Raw genomic sequence first — 18,749 nt, forward strand, 5'->3', positions numbered from 1 at the left:
ACTGGTTAGTCTTCAGTCGATTCCGAGGATCGACTCAAGCAAAAGCTCTAGCTCCCGACAAAACTGTCGGTTTACCCCTCAGGCTTGACTGCCTTTGCTACGTTATTTAGTTAGCTGTACTTGCCCGCTTGTACGCGGTTACGCTGCCTTTCGGCATATTCATTTGGCTGTATATCACTGGCTTGTCTGTTTGCTTGTTGTTTTAGATTGTTTAGATTGTGTGTAAATTATTTTAAGACTATTATTATTGTAATTATTGTAAATAAAAATCTATTGTTATTTAAAACCTTAATTGTTGTTTCTTAAAATGGGAACCCGACCTCCTGACGATTCGTCTAATTCCGCCCACTATCCCACATATATGTCGGCGGAAAATCATGTATTTAAGAAAAACGCGTGCCCGGAAATTATTGTTTTAATTATTTTTAATAATCGAAAACTGTTTGATTACTAAATTAATAACATTTAGTTTTATATTGAGTGAATAGTGCCCCCACCCATTTTTGTTATAAAAGGCCGAACGTCCGCCGGTATGAGGTGATTTGAACGCCGTTCACTTTCACCTTGAGACGGCGAAGCCGGCCTTGCTCTTTCTTACCGAGACCCAGATATCCTCTCCTGCCGAAACGACTTTTCTCTCTTACCCCGGGTACAAATTGGAACATTCCTTTGTACCACGAGCTGGGGTGTGCGTTTACGTCAGAGATGATATCTGCTCTCGACGCCTCGGCAGCCTTGAAGGGCAATCTATGTGTGCCTTTATAGGTCCCATAGCGGTAATGCCGAAACCGACCGACTGGTTGAGCACGTCCAAGTGGCTACAGATTCCGTGCTGCAGCAGATCCCATCCGCAGAGATCGTAATTCTTGGCGATTTTAATGCCCACCATGCCGAATGGCTTGGATCACGCACTACCGATCATGCGGGTAGATCTGTTCTCGACTTCACTTTAGCATACGATTTGACACAACTGGTCATCTCGCCAACGCGAATACCGGACGTGGAGGATCATATACCTTCCCTGTTGGATCTTCTGCTGACTTCCCATCCGGATGGCTACCAGGTTATCGTCGATCCCCCTCTGGGCTCGTCGGACCACTGTCTCGTCCGGAGTACAGTGGCGGTGGCGCGGTACTCACGACCTCGTTTCGTGGGCTGCCGCCGAGTGTGGCACTACAAGTCAGCAGATTGGGATGGAATGCGGTCCTTCTTTGCATCCTACCCATGGGGGCAGGTTTGTTTCTCGCCGGATAATCCGAGCGTTGTTGCTGACTCTGTCGCCGATGTGGTACTTCAGGGTATGGAACTGTTCATTCCGTATTCTGCGGTCCCCGTCGGTGGCAAGTTTCAGCCTTGGTTTGGTCGTTTCTGCAAAACGGCTTCACGCCGAAAATGGGAACGCTACCAAGACTGGGCTAACGCATCGGCGTCTCGTGATGTTAATACTAGCGCATTCAGAAAGGAATATAACACTGCCTCTACATCCTTCAAAAACGTGATTGCTAGGGCGAAGACGGAGTACATTGGCAGAATTGGCGAGAGACTGGTGCGCCTCCCTTTAGGAACACGTGCGTTCTGGTCTCTCGCTAAGGCTGTCTTAGGGAATTTCTGTCAGCCCTCTTTTCCATGCACAGAGACGGTGAGTCATTGGCCCATACCGCGAAGGAGAAAGCTGATCTTTTAGGCTCTCTCTTCGCGGCGATCTCGACTCTAGATAACCGAGGAAAGTCACCACCAACAATCCCGCGGTGTGATACCACGATGCCGGAGGTTACAATCCGGCAAAGTGCAGTTCGTAAAGCACTTCTTTCCTTGGATATTTATAAGTTGAGTGGACCCGATGGCATCCCTCCAATCGTGCTACGGACTTGTGCTCCCGAGTTGGCACCGGTCTTAACGCGTCTTTTCCGGCAATCCTATGCATTCGGCGTCGTCCCGAACTCCTGGAAGACTGCTTTGGTGCATCCGATCCCTAAAAAGGGCAACCGCTCAGACCCGTCCAATTATAGGCCTATAGCCATCACCTCCTTGTTCTCCAAGATAATGGAGTCCATTATTAACTTCCAGCTCCTGCGGTACTTAGAGGAGTACCAGCTGATTAGCGACCGCCAGTACGGTTTCCGTCGGGGTCGCTCAGCCGGTGATCTTCTAGTTTGGCTGACTCATAAATGGGCGGAAGCAGTTGAGAGCAAGGGGGAGGCATTAGCAGCCAGTCTGGACATAGCGAAGGCCTTCGATCGCGTGTGGCACAAAGCGCTTCTTTCGAAGCTTCCTTCCTATGGGCTTCCCGGGAAATTATGCAATTGGATTACCAGTTTTTTAGCAGATCGGAGCATCAAAGTCGTTGTCGACGGTGCATGCTCCGACTTAAAATTAGTCAATGCTGGTGTAGGGACGTATGTACGTCACATTTTATTATAAATTATATTGTGAACTTGTAACTTCAGTCAGTCGTCTTTAGACGCTCGGACTAATAACGCGATAATAGCCTGCGATATAAAATATGTATTTTTATAATTAGTCGCCAACGAAATAAATCCCTGAAGTACGTTGTTCGTTTTATTACTAGGACTTCTGACTCAATAAATGTGGATACGAAATATATTATATATCATATATATATAAACGCCCACAAAACTAGTGACCCCGTTGAAGAATACGTCAACCTATTGTCATTTCAATTTAAAATAATGACACAGCCTGGACAAAATCCGATGCCCGTTAAAAAGGAAGACTCAGACGTATCGTTGGCTACGATTACTGTTTCGTCAAGATTACCGGATTTTTGGAAAGAGACGCCGCGACTGTGGTTTGTACATTTTGAATCAGTGCTCGCAAACCAAAAGCTAAGTGACGAGGTTAAATATAACCTGCTAGTGGCCAAATTGAGCAAAGAAATTATTCAACAGGCTAGCGATATTTTACTGTCTCCGCCGGATATTAAGAAATATGATACGCTGAAAAACAGATTACTTGCTTGTTATGAAGAATCGGAGAACCGGCAGTTTCAGAAGCTACTGTCAGAGATGGAACTGGGAGAACAGAAACCATCGCAGCTTCTACGTAAGATAAGAGATTTAGCTCGTGATAAGCTACCAGTCGAGACGCTGCTTATAATGTGGACAGGACACTTACCTCCATCGATACGAGCAGTGTTGGCCGTTAGTGATAACAAAGATCCAGACAGCTTAGCCGCCATAGCAGATAAGATAATAGAAACAACGCGTCCCATAGAAATTTCAGAAGTTACCTCCAGTAAACCAGCATGTAACAGCGGACCAGATCTCGCAGCAGAACTGTCAAAACTTCGATTAGAGGTCATGCAACTGAAGCGGAGGCAAGGAAGGCAAGTTTGGCGAGATATGAGAGGAGGAAATCGTTCAAGGTCTACTTCGAGACGGCGTCGACGTGAGTCTACGTCTGGCCCGCGCCGAACACCTGGAGATGAAGATTGGTTGTGCTTCTATCATTTCCGGTACAAGCAGCGAGCTACTAAGTGTGTTCAACCCTGTGCCTGGAAACAAGAGAAGACGGAAAACTAGACTCGGCACAGCTTGTGGCGGATAACTGTGCCATTTCGCCATCGCCTCACCTGTGTGTAAGAGACTTTCGTAGTAATCTTAAGTTTTTAGTAGATACTGGCGCTAATGTTTCAGTAATTCCTATACTAAATAAAAGCCGTTTTAGTAGGGATAAGTGTACTGAGTATCAGTTATATGCTGCAAATGGCACTGGCGTTAAAACTTATGGAACAAAAACATTAATTTTAGATTTAAAACTGCGAAGGCCATATCGGTGGACTTTTATTATTGCTGATGTGAAACAACCGATTTTAGGGGCAGATTTTTTGAGTCATCACGGTTTACTTGTTGATTTAAGCTTACGTAAATTAATAGATAAGAAAACTAATTTAAATATTTTCGCATCAGTTGTTAATAGTGCTCAGTCTTCATTAACAACAGTAGATTTAGGTAATATGTTTTCAGATTTATTGTGTAAGTACCCAGAAATTACGAAACCTTTAAACTTTAAGGAGACTCCTAACCATTCAGTATATCATTATATAGAGACTACGGGCCCACCTGTTCACGCTAAGGCGAGACCATTGCCACCGAACAGGTATAGTAAAGTCAAGGAGGAGTTCCGCATAATGCAGGAAATGGGCATATGTAGGCCTTCGAAGAGTGCCTGGGCCAGCCCATTACACGTGGTGCCGAAAAAGAATGGCGATCTACGACCCTGCGGAGACTACCGTAAGTTAAACTCGATTACTAAGCCCGATAGGTATCCTATCCCAGGATTACACGATTTTACGTACTTACTTGCTAAAAAGAAAGTATTTTCTAGATTAGACGTTAACCGCGCATACCATTTTATCCCAGTTAATCCTGAAGACATTGAGAAAACAGCGATAATCACACCATTTGGATTATTTGAATTTCCTCGTATGACATTTGGATTGCGTAATGCAGCCCAAACGTTTCAACGATTCATGGATCATACGGTGTTAAAAAGATTAGATTTTATTTTTTGTTATATAGATGACGTCATTATCGCCAGTGACTCAATGGAATCGCATAGGATGCACTTGGATCAAGTATTCAATCATTTTAACGAGTTCGGAATAACGATAAATATAGCTAAATGTTGTTTCGGTCAGGAAGAAATAGATTTTTTAGGTTTTCGAGTAACAAATACTGGTATTCGCCCATTGAATGATAGAATCGAAGCTATCGCTAATTTTCCTAAGCCTAAAACAGTAGAGGAACTTAGAAGATTTATGGGAATGTTAAATTTTTATCGGTCGCATATTCCAAAAGCCGTGGAATGTCAGGCGATTTTAAATAGTTATTTACACGGGACTAAAAAGAAAGACAAATCTATCATACAATGGACACCTGAAGCTGACAATGCATTTGCGAAATGTAAGGAGAGCTTACGGAATTCCGTCACGTTGTCGCATCCGATACCTGATGCGCCGCTTGCGCTTTTAGCTGACGCGTCAAACACTGCGGTAGGTGCGGTGTTGCAACAGTACGTAAACAACGAATGGATGCAAATCAAATCAAATCAAAAATCTTTATTCAATATAGAAGTGTTTACACTTGCTTATTGATTGTCAAAAATCTACCACCGGTTCGGAATTTAGCACCTCGGACCTGAGAAGAACCGGCGAAAGAAACTCAGCGGGATATATATATATATATATATTTTTTTTTAACCATTATTATATACAATGATAATTATATTTTAGTTATTTGAAGCAGCCTGGAGGCGATAATTTCATTCCCAAGGTGTGCAGTCAACTAAAAAGTCATTAGTGTTGTAATATCCTTTAGCACACAAACGCTCTTTAACGATTCTTTTGAATTTTATAATTGAATAATTTTGAACGTTTTCTGGGATCCTGTTGTAAAAACGTATACATTGCCCCAAAAAAGAGTTACTAACCCTGTGTAATCGGGTACTTGGAGTAACAAGTTTATTCTTGTTCCTAGTGTTAATAGAATGTACGTCACAATTTCTGGGAAAATCGTTTATGTTTTTGCGTACATACATAACATTATCAAAAACAAATTGAGAAGCGACAGTCATTATTTTAATTTCTTTAAATTTATCTCTTAACGAATCTTTTGGGCCCAGGTTATAAATTGCACGAATAGCCCTCTTCTGCAGTACAAAAATAGTATTAATGTCAGCTGCATTACCCCAGAGTAGGATGCCATACGACATTATACTGTGGAAATAACTGAAGTACACAAGGCGAGCCGTATCCACATCAGTCAAAAGTCTAATTTTTTTTACCGCATAGGCTGCAGAGCTGAGTCTATTCGCCAACTTATTTATATGAGGGCCCCATTGGAGCTTAGAGTCTATTGTCATACCAAGGAACTCTGTTGATTCTAAAACATCTAATGCTTCCCCGTTTAAGCGTACACTCGTTTTGACACATCTTACATTGGGAGTAGTGAATTTAATACATTTAGTCTTTTTACTATTTAACATTAAATTATTAACACTAAACCAATTTACTATTTCAGAGAGAGTATTGTTCACATCGTCATATATTGAAAGACGTCTTTTTATTTTAAAAATTAAAGAAGTATCATCAGCAAACAATACTATCTCGAGTTTATCACCTAGGAGATGTGGCAGGTCATTTATATAAACAAGGAAGAGGAATGGTCCAAGAATTGATCCTTGAGGGACCCCCACAGTAACTGGAGACCCGGGAGATCTCTTTCCATTTACATCAACCCTCTGAATCCGATTGCTCAGATACGAAATCAGAAGACTGAGCGCAGTGTCCCTAATTCCATAATGACGTAGCTTCCTGACCAAAGTTTCGTGTTGCACGCAATCAAAGGCCTTAGATAAATCACAAAATATCCCTAAGGCATCCTGTGACTCCTCCCAGGCCCTGTAAATATTTTTAACGAGCTCAACACCAGCGTCAGTTTCTTGTATAGCAACTTGTTATTGTTCAAATGTACTAGTATTTGATTTAGTAATAACTTTTCAAAGATCTTGCTAAGAGTTGGTAGTACAGAGATGGGCCTATAGTTGTTGGGGTCTGATGTACTACCTGACTTAAATATTGGTAATACTCTACTATGTTTCATGAGGTCAGGAAACACGCCACTAAGGATACATTTATTAAATATAGTGACAAGGTAGGGTGCGATTACATCAATTATTGAATTAACTACCTTGACAGAGATCCCCCACAGATCGGCCGTTTTCTTAATATCTAGTGATCTGAAGGAACTTATTACATCACTTACACTTACTGTATTAAATTTAAAGCTAATAATACATTTTTCCACGTGGTTTTTTAATAATGATTCAGCAACGGTAGGAGAGGAATTTAATGAGTTAGTAGTCGAAAATGGAATGCCAGCAAAAAATTTTTCAAAAACAGTTGCAACATCCCGATCTGAGGAAAATAAATTGTTGTCAATAGATAAGCTAAAGTCGGAGATGTTATTTTTGACTCTTCCAGTTTCACAATTAATAATTTTCCATGTCATTTTAATTTTATCAGGTGCGTCAATATTTTTTTTTTTATATGCAATGATTTAGCTGTATGACATACACGTTTGAATAGTTTAGAGTAGGCACTAACATAACTGATAAATGAAAAAGACCGGTTGTATGATCTTTCACTATAAAGTTCATACAACCTCTGCCTACTCTTGTGAATTCCGACAGTCGCCCAATCATTAAATTTAAGAAAATTCCTAGAATAGACTGTCTTGGAAGTAAATGTGGCATTAAATTCTATTTTAATTAATTTAAAAAAATTGTTATAAAGCTCATTAGAATTATCATTTAATTGTAAATATGAGAGCTTTGCCATGATATTACTTCTGAACTTCTCAATTCGATACAAATTGATTGGAACAAATGTCTGTTTTAAATCCTTAGCATTATTTTTTATTTGCGAATTAAATGAAGCCAACTGTCCACAATGATCAGAACTTAACATATTTATAATACATTTATGATTAGGTACACAGTTGGTAAATATGTTGTCAATACATGTTGCAGTGGATTCAGTGATTCTAGTTGGCTCTAAGAATAAGTTAATGAGGTTATATGAATATAATAATGATCTGAATCTAATACTTGTGCTATAGTTTTCTAATAAGTTTATGTTAAAGTCACCACAAATAAAAATATATTTACTTGATCCAGATAATTTCAATAATGCACTTTCCAATATTTTCTCAAATGCTTCATATAACCCGCTAGGAGGTCTGTATACACATACAACAATGACATGCTCAAGCTCTGCACAGGCTATTTCAATAGTCTGCTCAATAGAAAGGCTCACAACATCCTTACGTTCTTTAAATTTTAGATTTTTGTTAATAAGTATTAATGAGCCACCACGTATAGCTTTTTTTCTACTGAACATACTAGCCATCTGGTGACCACTGAAATTAAACATAAACTGATAATTTACAAGCCAATGTTCTGTTATACATAAAATATCAATGGCATTACTGTTTATGAATAACTCAATTTCTAAATCTTTTCCAGCCATTCCTTGAATGTTTTGGTGCACCAGGTTTACAAGTTTACTATTATTATTGTTTTGATTATTTATAATTTTAAAATTTAGGAATTTATCCAAAGTTAAATTACTATTAGGTAAATTAATATTAGTATTAATAATACTTGAGCCAGAGACTACCTCTTTTGTCCTAAAATTCAATTTAAATTACTTTTATCAGTGTTAATATAAATTAAATTGTTATTTTTATTATGCATATGATCCTTGGTAACATTAGGCATAAAATAATTATTAATATTGTAAGCAATTAGGTTACCAATTTGTCTTCTGGATTTTATTGGTAGGTACGTAGTACCTCCTGTCAACTTAAATCTATATATGAATTTATTAATGTCAAATAACATAAAATCATTGCTACAATGTTGGGTCAAATTGTATAAACATACATTTAAGTCATAAATATGTAAATTCTGTGCATCTGTCAAGGTATGTGAATATGGAAATGTACTAATTATAAATTTGCATTTCTTTTGATTTTGAATTTCACAATTAGGCCATTAGGTTTTTACTCTAAAGCTATGTCTAAAACGGAAAAAAAATATTCAGCTTATGATCGTGAACTTTTAGCAATATATTTAGCTGTTAAATATTTTCAGAATATGATAGAAGGCAGACAAAATTTTAAGATCTTTAGTGATCATAAACCATTGATGTATGCGTTTTCTAAGAGTTGTAATGCAAAAGAATCACCACGAAGGATACGGCAACTTGCTTTTATTAGCGAATTCACTACCGATATTAATTATATTTCCGGTACGAACAATAGTGTGGCAGACGCCTTATCTCGTATTGAAACTGTATACTGCCCCGAGACTTTGAATTACCGCGAATTGGCATTAGCACAGGCTAATGATAATGATTTATTTAATTTGCCTATTGGTAGCAGAATCAAATTAAAAAAGATAGTTGTACCTCAGTCTGATGGAAAACCTATTTTTTGCGATATTTCTACCGCGAACGTGAGACCTTATCTTCCCGAAAAATTTAGGAAGATAGCCTTTAATTCCGTGCATAACTTAAGCCATCCTGGCATTCGTGCAACACGACGTTTAATGCAGGACAGATTTTTTTGGCATAATATGAATAAAGACGTAGGTCGATGGAGCAAGGCTTGTATGCAATGTCAAGTTACAAAGGTTAATCGTCACACTAATTCTGAATTAGGAACTTTTCAAAAATGTGATCGATTTGAACACATTCATGTCGATTTAGTAGGACCTTTGCCCACTACGGAAGATGGATATAGATATTGTTTGACAATAATAGACCGACGCACTAGATGGCCGGAAGCATTTCCAATTAAGAATATTTTAGCGGAAACCGTTGCTAAAACAATTTATAACGGTTGGATAGTTCGTTTCGGTTGTCCTTTGAAACTTACATGTGACCAAGGTAGGCAATTCGAAAGTTCATTATTCTTATCGCTTTTAAAGATTATGGGCATTCAAAAATCAAGGACTACGCCTCATCATCCACAGTGTAACGGCATCGTGGAACGGTGGCATAGAGCTCTAAAAGTTTCACTTTCGGCTAGGTTAAATAATAATTCGTCGTCTTGGTTTGACGAATTGCCAACGGTCATGTTAGGTTTGCGATCAGCAATAAGGTTAAGCAATGGTACAAGCGCTGCCGAAATGGTATACGGGCAGACTTTACGTTTGCCTGGCGATTTTTATACACCAAGTGTTTATAGTAATAGTTCAGATTATACTTGTGTAAAAAAATACGCGAAACTATCAATAATTTGAGTCCGGTACCTTATGCTAATACTACTTCTAAATCCATTTTTGTCCATCCAGACCTAAACGAAGCGGAATTTGTTTTTGTTCGAAATTATGCTGTAAGAAAACCGCTACAGCCCACTTATGTTGGTCCATACCGTGTAATTCAAAGAACAAATAAAGTTTTTACTTTACAGTTTCCGAATAATCAAAGAAACGTTTCTATAGATAGAATAAAACCTGCGTATTTATTAGCGGATACTATTCCTAGTGATCATGAAAATTCGGTTTCTAATAATTTTTCAAAAAATATTAGTAATAATAATCATAAAAACGCTCCCAGTATGTCACTTGAACCATACACTACGCGTACTGGTCGAGTCATCAAAAAACCTTTGCGATTTGTTTTAGGTCAATGAACGTCATCGCTTACTTAAATATTTAATTTTTGTATTTTTTTTTTACTTCATTGTGTTAAGACATCGTTAACCTTCTACATGTCAATACTTATTTATTTTTGTACTTACCTGTAAATAAATAAAAATGGGAAATTATAAAAGCAAAGATGAAAACAAGAACGAGCAAGTGGTGATAGCTGAAGTTCACGCAAACACCGTTGCTGTAGACGATAAACTTAATAAATATGGTATAGTGATGTTGTTTATTTTAGGCATTTTGTGCTTATTATTCATATGTATCATATCATATGTATATGTAATCATTTATCGCTGTAAGAAAAATTTAAAGGGATGGATGGACAAACAAGTAACACAGATTGTGTCTAGGAACTCGCAAGGATTATCTAACAATTCAGCGAATCCTGCTCATGTTGTAATTGGTTAAAAATTATTCCTACACGTTGTTGTTATGTTAAATTTACCATTTTTTTCCTATTTTAATTGTGATTCGACATCATTGATACAAAATAAATAACTTAACAAAATTGTATAATTTATCTTACTAATATATATAATATAAACAGTTCATAATAATTATCTTGGAATATGTCATGCGATAGGTTTAGTTATTGTTTTGCAATTTGTAACCTGATGCCAGTTGCCAGCTGCATTGAAATGTTGTTATTGTATTTACATGTCATAATCGGTAATATGATTTTCATTTTTACTTGTAATGTTGTAATGCTAATTTAACAAATTTTATATTTTATTTTTTATCTGTATACATCTATTGGGTAATTGAAAAAATATGTTTTGAATTGTATACATTTATAAGAGTTTATTAAAATTTTATTTTTATATTTTTTTAAAGAGGGGGATAATGTAGGGATGTATGTACGGGGGTACATGTCAGTCGCCTCCTCGTGGCGTACCCTGGGCAACGGGGCCGGCTTGAGCTTGCTCGTCGGCCACGGCTAAGACTGGCGGGAGGGAAGCCGCGGGGCCGCTCCTGGTACGTCCCTGATCGGCGTCAGGGCGGACCATGTGAGTGGCCTCGTTGGCTAGGAGGGAGTGGGAGGGCTCGCTACTCGAGCCTCCCAGGTGTTTTACACCGGCGGTCGGCGGCGGAGCCTACCATCTTATCCGCCGCAGGGCGTCAGCTTCGTTGACGCCCAGCCTCCAGTGGCGGACTCGGGGGAGTTCGTCACATTCACACGTGGAGGATGAGGGGGAAGGCGCGCACTAGGCGCGCTTTCCATGTATATTCAGCCGCCTTACGGCGGCTGCCGCTGGTGGGGTCGCGGTTGCATGCCCTTGGCGATCCCGTTGCCTCACCACTCGGCGGCATGGTGGAAACCCGAGGATGGTTTTAGTGGGTAGGACAGGGCATCTGCCCTGGCACGGGGCATTAGGCCCCGGTTGAGTCCCACATACCCGTCCCGGTCCCCCGACCGGGCGGCATGCGTAAATGCATTTCCTCCTCGTTAAACAAAAAAAAAAAAAAAAGGGATGTATGTACGTCTCATCCGCAAGGAGGGACGAGCCCCCGATCATCCGTCGGCCTACCGACCCATCGTGCTGCTCGACGAAGCGGGCAAGCTCTTCGAGCGTATAATCGCAGCTCGTCTAGTCGGCAGCATGGAGCCGGGCCTGAGCGAGTCGCAGTTCGGCTTTCGCCGGGGCCGCTCGACGTTGGACGCAGTCGCCAGGCTGAGGGAGCTCGCAGAGGAGGAGGTCTCTCGGGGTGGGGTGTTGCTGGCAGTGTCGTTGGATATTTCCAACGCCTTCAACACTCTGCCCTGGGAAGTGGTACTTGAAGGCCTCAGGTACCACAACGTCCCGGTCTATCTGCAGCGAACCATCGCCGACTACTTCTCCGGCAGGGCGGTTGCGTTCCCGACGATGGAGGGTTTTAGCAGGAGGGCAATGACATGCGGTGTTCCACAGGGCTCGGTTTTGGGGCCGATACTGTGGAACATCGGCTACGATTGGGTGCTTCGCGGGGCCACGTTGCGGGGGGTCAGCGTGACCTGCTACGCTGACGACACCCTCGTGTCGGCCCGCGGCAGCACTCATCGTGAGGCGGCGTATCTCGCCACGGCGGGAGTGGCGCATGCGGTCCACCGCATTCGTGCTCTGGGCCTTGAGGTGGCCTTGCACAAGTCCGAGGCCCTAATCTTCCATGGACCTCGGAACGCGCCACCTCAAGGCATGACGATCACAGTCGGCGGAACTTCCATCACCATCGGGTCGACGATGAAGTACCTGGGACTCGTCCTCGATGGCAGGTGGAAGTTCGAGGAGCATTTCCGGCGCTTGGCCCCAAGACTGGTGGCCGCAGCCGGAGCGTTGGGTCGCATATTGCCCAACGTTGGGGGCCCGGGTAGTTCCTGCTGCGTGTCCTCCGGCGTGGTGCGTTCGATGGCACTCTACGGTGCGCCGATATGGGCGGACGCTCTGAGCGCTCGCAACGTCGCCTCGCTGCGACGTCCGCAGCGGGCGATGGCGCTCAGGGCGGCTCGGGCGTACCGGACGGTGTCATACACCGCGGCCGGCTTGCTGTCCGGAAGCCCGCCATGGGACCTCGAGGCCGAGATCAACTCGAGTGTCTACTGGCGGGCCAAGGCTGCAAGGGCAGGGGGGATTCGACCCCATCCGTGCGAGATACGGCAGTGGAGGGAGGAGGGAAGACGCCGCCTCATCGAGAAGTGGGAGGATCGGCTACGAGTTCCGGTCGCTGGTGGGGAACTCGTGGCGGCCATCCGCCCGGTACTGAGAGAGTGGGTCGAGCGTAAACACGGCCCACTGACGTACCACCTGACGCAGCTCATATCCGGTTACGGCTGCTTCGCCAAATACCTGTGCGAAGTGGTCGGGAGAGAGCCGTCGGTGGTATGTCTACATTGCGACGACGGAGCCGTGGACACGGCCGAGCACACGCGCGCAGAGTGCCCAGCCTGGGCGGAGCCTCGCGCAGCCCTGTCCACGGTCATTGGACTTGACATTTCGCTTCCGGCCCTGATTCGAAAGGTGGTCACGAGCGAAGAGGCGTGGGCGGCATTACGGGTCTTCAGCGAAGCCGTAATGTCCGCAAAGGAGGAGGCGGAGCGACAGCGGGAGGACGATCCCAACTCGCTTCCGCTGCGTCGACGGAGACCTGGTCGGCGGCGCCGTGACCATCTGGGCCGGATGCCCTAACCGGACGTGACACAGCGTGGACGGCGGCGGAACTTTACATCCGCTGCCGCCTAGCCTCCAGTGCCGGACTCGGGGGGAGTCCGTCGCGGTTCTAACGGAGGCGGAGACTGAAGGTGCGCCGTAACACCCTGGCGCGCCTTTCGCGGCGAGTCGCCCTTTTACAGCGACGGCCGCTGGCAGGGCCGTGGTGGTGAGCCACGCGCGTTCCCGTAGCTCTGTCGCCTGCGGTGAGGCGGAAATTCTAGGAGGTTTTAGTGGGTAGGACGGGGCCTTCTGCCCGGGAGTCCCACATATCCGTCCCGGTCCCCCTTCGGCCGGGCGGAATGCGTAAATGCATTTCCTCCTACTAAAAAAAAAAAAAAGGGACGTATGTACGTCACATTTTATTATAAATTATATTGTGAACTTGTAACTTCAGTCAGTCGTCTTTAGACGCTCGGACTAATAACGCGATAATAGCCTGCGATATAAAATATGTATTGTTATAATTAGTCGCCAACGAAATAAATCCCTGAAGTACGTCGTTCGTTTTATTACTAGGACTTCTGACTCAAAAAATGTGGATACGAAATATATTATATATCATATATATATAAACGCCCACAAAACTGGTGTTCGCCAAGGCTGCGTTCTATCACCCACTCTGTTTTTTCTGCATATCAATGACTTGTTGCAAATCAGTAACATACACTGCTATGCAGACGATAGCACCGTAGACACCTCATACACCGGCCGTGTTAATATTTCTCGGGAAAACGTCGAAGAAAACCGGAACAAACTTGTGTCTGAAATCGAGTCTTCGTTAAACAAAGTCTCGAACTGGGGTCGGCTAAACCTAGTCCATTTCAACCCCAAAAAGACGCAAGTTTGCGCGTTAACTGCTAAAAAAACACTATTTGTCGTATCTCCACGATTCGAGAACATTCCGTTAGCCGCCACAGCTAGTATCGGAATACTTGGCGTCGATGTTTCGAGCCTCGTTCAGTTCCGCGGTCAATTGGAAGGCAAAGCCAAATTGGCATCAAAAAAGCTCGGTGTGCTCAGCAAGGCAAGACAGTATTTCCCGTCGGCCCATCGTCTAAGACTCTACAAGGCACAAATTCGGCCACACATGGAGTACTGCTCTCACCTCTGGGCGGGTGCTCCCCAGTACCAGCTCCTTCCATTCGACCGTATCCAACGTAGAGCGGCTCGAATTATCGACGATCAAGCCCTCTCCGATCTGCTTGATCCTTTGGCTTTGCGTAGAGATGTTGGATCGCTCTGCATCTTCTACAGAATTTATCACGGGGAATGTTCCGAGGAATTGTTCGGATTAATCCCGGCTGCTGAATTTCACCTTCGGACATCTCGTCAAAATTCCAAATATCACCCGCACCACCTAGATGTCCGAAAATCCACAACAGCGCGATTTTTAAGACATTTTCTACCTCGCACAACCACTCTGTGGAACCAGCTTTCGCCGACGGTTTTTCCGAACCGATACGACTTGGGAACCTTCAAGAAAAGAGCGTACTCTTTCCTGAAAGGCCGGCAACGCACCTGCAAGCCCCCCTGTGTTGCAGATGTCCATGGGCGGTGGTAGTTACTTTCCATCAGGTGAGCATCCTGCTCGTTTGCCACCTATGACATAAAAAAAAAAAAATGTAAGATACAGAACTCCGCAAAATTTTAATGAAGAATTTCTTTTTTGTGAAAAGCTCTCTGTAACTTCAACTGGAGCTGACATTTTTCTTCTAGTTGACAACGTTTTTGAGATTCACCAAGTGCAGTGGCAAAATTGTGTCGCAGTTTGTACGGATGGAGCACCAGCAATGATAGGAACTCGCATAGGCGTTTGTGCCAAAGTCAAGGAAAGAAATCCAGACGTTGTTACAATACACTGCTTTTTACATAGAGAGAACTTGGCTACACGGGATATGCGGCCAGATCTACACCGAGTATTACAGGACGTAATCAAAATTATAAACTTCATAAAATGACGCGCTTTGAACTCCTGGATATTTCGGTGAATGTGCGAAGAAATAGGTTCAGCTCACCAGCATCTATTGTACCATTCATATATCAGATGGTTATCCCGCAGAAGAATTTTAGCTAGAGTTAATTTTCTTAACCATAGAGGGTTACCATAGAGAGGATAGAGAGGATAACCATCACGGTGTACACTGTAAGCAACATACCGTTCGATTTACCACTAAATTCATATGATTCCTTTTTTGACATTATATTGCACTGTATACTATAGTCTACAAACAGAAATAACGAACAGGTACTCAAACTAATCACTAGATGGCGTTACCTGTCATCAATTGAATTTTTTTTCACAAATTAGTGGTTTGAACAAGTACGCGCGTGATCCAAATCGAAAAATATTTAAAAATATCTTCTTCGTGTTTTGAGCCTATATTTTTAATAACATGGACAGGTAAGTATTTTAATATTTGATATTTAACGTTATCAATAACATTTATTTTCATTATTGTACTCTTTTTTGAAAATTTGTGTTTGTAGCCCGTGAACTACATTGATGGGTAGGGGTATTATTTTGTATTTGTTTTGTGTGTATAGATTATATCATGATGACTCGATATTATTTTCCAGGGCAGCTCGTAAGCGTCCTCTTCGAATCCTTTTAGAGGAGGATATTGCCTCGGTGCTGCAGAATGGTGATGACAATGAGGATGGTTTGGATTTTGATGATGACAGCCTCGCAGACCCAGATTTTTCACCTGAATTAGAAACTTTTGAAAACAATACCTTAGTTATCGACGTAGATTCTATTATAGAAACCTTAGAAAGTAACCATAAAAACTCAGTTCCATCACCCCCAAGCACTGAAACTGCATCAAACGGTCCTCAACCTTCATCAGCTCAAAGCAATCAATCAAAACGAACTACAACGAAACCTACTAAATTGAATTTACGCTGGAAGAAGAAGAGCCTACAATTAAGTACCGAGCAGCTTAGATTCAAGGGTAACAAGAACTTGGGAACTGAACTTTTAGAGCTAGAAACCCCTATCCAGTTTTTTTTTTACCTCTTTCCACAAGAACTTATCCAAATGATTTCAGAGGAGACCAATCTTTATCAAGTTCAGAATGATCCTAATAGCACTTTTCGTGTGACAGAAATGGATATCAGGCAATTTATGGGTATGGTATATCTAATGTCTCTTATTCGATTACCTAGAGTTAAGAACTACTGGACTCCGATACTCGCTACCCCAATAATACAGGATACTATGCCATTGAATAAATTTGAGAAAATGCGCCAAACTTTACACTTCAATGACAATAGTAAAAATCTACCTTGGAACGATCCTAGACATGATAGAATTTTCAAAATAAGACCAGTGGTCAAGTCTCTCAATGTAGCATACAAAAAGGTCCCTTTGGAAGACCACCTCTGTGTTGATGAGCAAATGTGTTCCACTAAAGCACGGAATGTGTTGAAGCGATACAACCCTCAAAAGCCACATAAATGGGGTTATAAAATCTACGTGTTGAGTGGCGTTAGTGGTTACGCCTATAAAACAGAAATTGAAACTGGCAAGGAAAACGTTACGCTTCCAGAAGAGCCAGATTTGGGTGCAGCATCCAACGTCGTCATGAGGTTAGCGCGTATGATTCCAAAGCATCAAAATTACCAATTGTATTTTGACAATTATTTTACCTCTCTTCGTCTGTTGGAGTATTTGGCCAAAGAAGGCATTCACAGTCTTGGCCCGCTTCCTCGTCGAGGGTTGACGGGCGCTCGCCGGGACTCACCGGCGAACTCGATCTCGCTGCGCGTCGAGTGAAGCCATGACATGGACACACCAGAGCGGGATCCGCCGCAGCTCGCCGATCGCCGAGGCTCGATCGCTCTGTGGCGTGAACCCGACCCGGTTCAGACATCACGGATAGTAATCCACCCCGTCTGTAGTTGCAGACGGCGTTGCCACCACTGTAGGGGACCATCGCCCCGACCAGTTACCCCGGGACTCATGCGGGCCTGCGTGGATATCTCTCGTAATACAGTCTTGGTACGATTAGAAGAAATAGAATACCAGACTGTAAGTTGCTGCCAGAAAAGGTGATATTGAAAAAGCCCAGAGGTTATTCAGAAGAATATGTAGCTGACCTCAACGGCACCGACATATCTAATGTGGCATGGAAAGATAATAAAATTGTCACTCTGGCTTCTACTTTTGCTGGAATACAGCCTGAAACTAATGTTCGCAGATGGAACAAACAGAACTCTAGGTACGTGAGCATAAAACAACCGAACATTGTAGGAGAGTATAATCGCCACATGGGTGGTGTTGACCTGATTGACAGCATCATGGGGATATATAAGATACAGTTGCATAGCAAACGATGGCAAATACGTCTATTCTATCATTACTTGGATCTCACAATGGCAAACGCATGGTTGCTTTATAAAAGAGTCTGTAAAGACAAAGGCCTCTCATGTCGTTTATCTTCAGCAGATTTTCGTCTAGATGTTGCAGTAACTCTTTGTAAATTAGGTGTAAAGCCTAGTATGTCTAGTCGTCGTTCGCTAGAGAATAAGATACAAGCAAAAAAAACATAAAGGACCTGCACAGCATGCACCTCCTATGGCAGTACGACAAGACCAGATTGGACACTGGCCCCAATGGTCTGACAAAAAAATCAGGTGCAAGTTCCCAAAGTGTACTGGGTTTACTCACAATACATGCGAAAAATGCGGGTTTGCTCTATGACCAAAACCAAGAATTGTTTCAGGAACTTCCACCTGTCATAACTTTTTCTTATATCTGTAGCTTTTAAGCTTATAGCCCAGTGTTGCTTTCAGGCAACGCACCCTGTTTTTCTTTTTTTTTTGAAAAATAATTAAATAAATGAAAAACTGTAAAACACGTATATTTTTATTTTGTTTTAATTACCCGTAAACAACAAAAAATAAAAAATCCATGTTCTTGAGTTATATAGAGGTTAAAACAGAAATAGAATATATATATATATATATATATATATAGAGGTTAAAACATAAATACAACATTTTTTAATAAATAAAAAACATGAATGTGCTGATCTCTTCAATGACAACAACTGGATGGCAAAATTGGCATATTTGAGTGATATTTTCCAACACTTAAATCAGTTAAACGCGGAAATGCAAGGTCCAAACCGCACTGTAGTAGACATATATGAAAAAATAACAGTTTACAAAAATAAGACAAAGCTTTGGCATGACAAAATTTGTAATCGTCAATTAGCAGCGTTTGCCACATTAAGGCTGCCTGTCCACCGGAGCGGAGCGAGGCAGCGGAGCGGAGAAACGGATAAATATTAACCAATAAGATTGCACAAAATCTCCGCTCCTCTT

Source organism: Vanessa tameamea, chromosome W, assembly GCF_037043105.1.
Source record: "Vanessa tameamea isolate UH-Manoa-2023 chromosome W, ilVanTame1 primary haplotype, whole genome shotgun sequence".
NCBI classification, from domain to species: domain Eukaryota; kingdom Metazoa; phylum Arthropoda; class Insecta; order Lepidoptera; family Nymphalidae; genus Vanessa; species Vanessa tameamea.